Source organism: Acyrthosiphon pisum, chromosome A1, assembly GCF_005508785.2.
Source record: "Acyrthosiphon pisum isolate AL4f chromosome A1, pea_aphid_22Mar2018_4r6ur, whole genome shotgun sequence".
In the NCBI taxonomy this organism is placed as follows: domain Eukaryota; kingdom Metazoa; phylum Arthropoda; class Insecta; order Hemiptera; family Aphididae; genus Acyrthosiphon; species Acyrthosiphon pisum.
Genome location: NC_042494.1, coordinates 151,200,649 through 151,205,293, shown reverse-complemented (window position 1 = coordinate 151,205,293; position 4,645 = coordinate 151,200,649).

The window sequence follows — 4,645 nt, the reverse complement described above, 5'->3', positions numbered from 1 at the left end:
TGATTTTTCAACCTGACGATACAAATAAAATTTATATTTTTTTAATATACATACAACGAAACAAATTTCTATTTTATCAAAGTGTTTCGGCGAGATAGGCTCAAACCCAAATTTTTATTCATTATAGAAATTAGGAAGTTTTTTTTCAAACTAAAAAAAACCTCAAATTTGTTTACATTTAAAAAAAAAAACTATTTCTTCAACTCGTTATGAATTATGCTTTTTGGTGATACGAAAAAAAGCTTGTTGCCAACAATTGCCTGTTAAAAATTAAAGAAAATGTTGATATTGCAAATATTAAACAAACTACAAAAAAAAACAATAATTGTAAAATCACAATACGCATTATTGGTCGTTCCGTTGGGAATCTAAAAACCTTACCTATAAATGTATAAAACGAGTATATACGACACTATAATATAATGCATATCGATATATTATAAATCCTCGTTAAAATATTATAATACAATTTTATAGTATTATTCTCTGCGTAAGTATACAGTTAGAATTGGTATACCAATAATAAAAATAATGGCGTTTGGAAAAATAAACGGGCTCGAAATCTAGCTGATGCCGGTCGGTTAATAATGTAATGGCTTACTCGTTGGCTACTAATAAATTATGTTTGTTTTAAATCATCGTCGACGGCCCAGAAAGAAATCTGGAAATCGGCTCATTTGCAACTCTGATAGGTACCTATACGCGGACAAAAAACCTGTAAACAAATGGCTGCATCGTATAATAACGAAATGACGATCGAAACAACCATCAAGCACATCTTGGACAAGATCATCAGCAACGTCGAATACGAAATTATGGATGAAGAACTGAGCAGTTTCGACGACATCGACGAGGAACCGACCATCGGTGACCTAGAAAGACTTTTGTTATATGCGACACGTCTTTCAACCGGCCGACAATTCACGTTATCAATCGTTATCAATAAAGAATTTTGTAAGTAGTTTAGTACAGCAACGCGTGCATAAAACAATGCCACGTCAAACAGGAGGAAATATTGGTCGACGGACTCGAAATTCACAATTAGTCCATAACTATCGGTTAAATAGATCGGCATAAGATCGATTGACGGACAATTTGTTTGTGTGTAGATTATACCTCTGGGAAGAAGATAGGCTAGGTAATTTAAAAAGGGTTAAATTTGATTTTTTTTTATTCATCGAATTTTAGTACGGTTAGGTTAGGTTAGGATTTTGTACTAATTGATTATATTAATCCACTGTAGGTGGAATTAAGTAAAAACGACAACCTTGGTATAACTTTGATATTTTAGAGTTAAATCATACACTTACGTACAAACAGCACGGGGTCCGCGATCTACCGCAGGTAGATTGCTTACCTGATAATATACTGCTGCGAATCAGAATTTTAATTCCGGGCAACAGAAAAGTTAAGATAAATCTAGAAAATCATACACCGAATGTTAAATGACGCATCGAACAATTAACGCATTTGAGTCATATACAGTTTGTACATATTTTAATGGGTAACGAAGTGCACGGGATCAGCCAGTAATATTATATAAAGAGGAGTTGTTAGTTTACGTTGTTGATGGTAATCTCTGGAACTACTGAACCGATTTCGAAAGTTCTTTCACCAATAGAAAGCCACATTCTTTGTGAGTGTCATAAGCGTACATTTGTAAATAAAATCCAACCCGAGAAGGTGCTCAAACATGAATTTTGAGATTTACGTTGGAAATTTTTGATTATAAATGGTTGCTATTGGTTATAGAAGAAATAAATAGTAAAAATTAGTATTTATTATTTTATTAGTTGCCATTGGTTATCGGGCAGATCAGGTACAAGCATGCATCAAATCGAATTTTCACATATTGCCAACAATGGTGGCTGAGTTGCACTTTTAGCCACTGATCAGCGTGTTTGCAATCCACCGCAGGTGGATTGCCTACTTCATATGCTATCATTGTCCGTGATCCTACATAGTCGGATTGCCTACCAAGGTGTATGAGTTGCACTTACTGCAACGATTTACATCCAAAAAGAGTTGAACAATCAAAATTTTTTTAAGATTTGTCATTTTTTACGGGAAACGAAGTAAGCGGAATCAGCTAGTATATTAGTATATTATATTAGTCTTTATCATATTAATACCAAGAAAGTAGCATATCAGTAAATAGTTTAAAATAGTGTATTTATTTAGGCTAGGAAAACTCATGTGAAATAATATTTTAATTTATTAGTTTATTATAAATATTAAATTCATTGATATGAAAAAATAGAGACATTACATTTTTTACGATTATGTTACGATTATATTATAAAAATCTAGTCCTAGTGAGAAATTTAGGTCTCGTTTCACTTCAATATATTTTAACTTACTATCGAAATTTTACGTAAGCGTTTTTTTTAATAATCATGACATTTCACGGCACACCTATAGATAAAAAATCTTAAAAAACTTTAAAAAATCATTAAAAAAAGAGGTAAGTATTTGATAAAAAATCATAAAAAAATCAATAAAAATCCATATTTAATAAAAAATCAATAAAAAAATATGTATTTGATAAAAAATCTTAAATAAAATCATTTAAAAATCTATCTTTAATAAAAAAATCTTTAAAAAATAATTATAAAAATCATTTAAAAATCCATATTTAATATGAAAACCAATAAATATGTATTTGATAAAAAATTTTAAAAAAATCAATTAAAATCCATATTTAATAAAAAAACCAATAAATATGTATTTGAAAAAAAATCTTAAAAAATCAATAAAAATCCATATTTAATAAAAAAAAATCAATAAAAACCTAAATTTATAAAATTAAATTAATTTACAAACGAAAAAAATATCTTTACAAACCTTTACAAACGAAGTACAATCGAATGGTGTAAACGGAATTTTTAAATTCTAAAATTCGGGGCATTTCCCCAGCCCCCCATCAATGTTTTTTGTTTTTCGGGAAAAAGAATTCTTTACAAACGAAAAAAATATCTTTACAATCCTTTACAAACGAAGTACAATCGAATGGTGTAAACGGAATTTCGAAATTCCAAAATTCGGGGCATTTCAAAAGCTTATTTATTAAAAAACCATTATAAAAATCTGTATTTGATAAAAAAAAATCAAGAAAAATCAGTATTTAATAAAAAAATCAAGAAAAACTCCATATTTAATAAAAAAAAAAAAAAACAATAAAGATTCATTAAAAAAATATGTATTTATATTTTTTATATGTACGAAAATTCCAAATTCCAATTTGGGGGGGCTGGGGAAATAGACCTCCAGTGTGCCTCGGCACGCCAGTTGGGAAACGCTGACCTAGACTGTTGTTTTTTAGATGATCAACATCATTTTTAAACTAAATAATAATCATTAATGAAATTTTGTTTTATATAATAATATAATGCATCATAATTAATGCAGTATTATTTAATATTATTATGTACCTAAGCTGTATTCCATACAAGCTTCAACATGTGACTCAAGTCATGCGTGACTTAATAAAAAAAAATGGTCATTCAATATTATAAATATTAACAATGTATAATGAAAATGAAAAATGCATTAATGTTTTAACTCTAACACAGTGTGTTTACCAGTTTGATTTAAAATACTAATTTATGATTATTGGAAATTGATAAATCATATCAATACACAACGTCTTCGTTCATTAACCAAGTGGCTGTCGATATTTATACATAATACTACATAGTTAAACAGTAGTTGGTTAGCTATTCTCAGTACATGAACCGGTCTTGACTGATATCTGATATAAATATAAAATAACTGACTAAAGTGTTCCAAGTTGTATTTTGCAGATCCAAGAATCTTAAAACTTGTATTCATAAAATAATAATTATATTATTGGTACATTGGGACAGTTATCGAAATACAAAGTTTCAAGGTAATGAAATGGAGCCATGGAAGACTCATTATTTACAATATTAATGACGTGGAAAGCGTGTGATTTGAGTAAATTAAGTTATCTACTTCTGAAATCCCAGGCGTGAACTACAGACAATTGAATTGTATACAATAATATTATTATTATAGGTGACGTCAGAAGTATATCGAAATATCAAAGAATCATATAGCTTAACAAACTAGGAATTATCGTATATTCTTATTGAATCTATTTTTTTCAAAAATTATAGTATAATTTTGGTTGTATTTTAACATATTAATATACTTAATGATAAATTAGATATTTTATACATTTTCTTAATAAAAAAAAAAACGGATTTACAACATTAGATCACAAGAATGGTGATTTTTTAAAAATAAATATTAACATTAATACTGTTAATTATGGGGAAGTTAACTTTTGTATGAAACACTACCATAAATCCGATTGATTTTTATAATACATAATATATATCACAGTTATAATATTATATTTCAAAATGTATTAGTTATTATAATAGATTACCCTTTCCGACCGATCAATTGGAAGGAATATAAGATTATAAAAAGGTCATACACTTGTACTAGTCTCCTTCTAGCCTTTAGATTCATTTAATTCAACACTAGCTGCGTATTACTACGTAATTTTGGGGTATAATATATGTACATTCACGAAACATATATTTGTTTATACTTTTATAGATGTGTTTCTATTTTATTTAATAAAATGTTTACTATAGATTCAAAGGATTTTTCC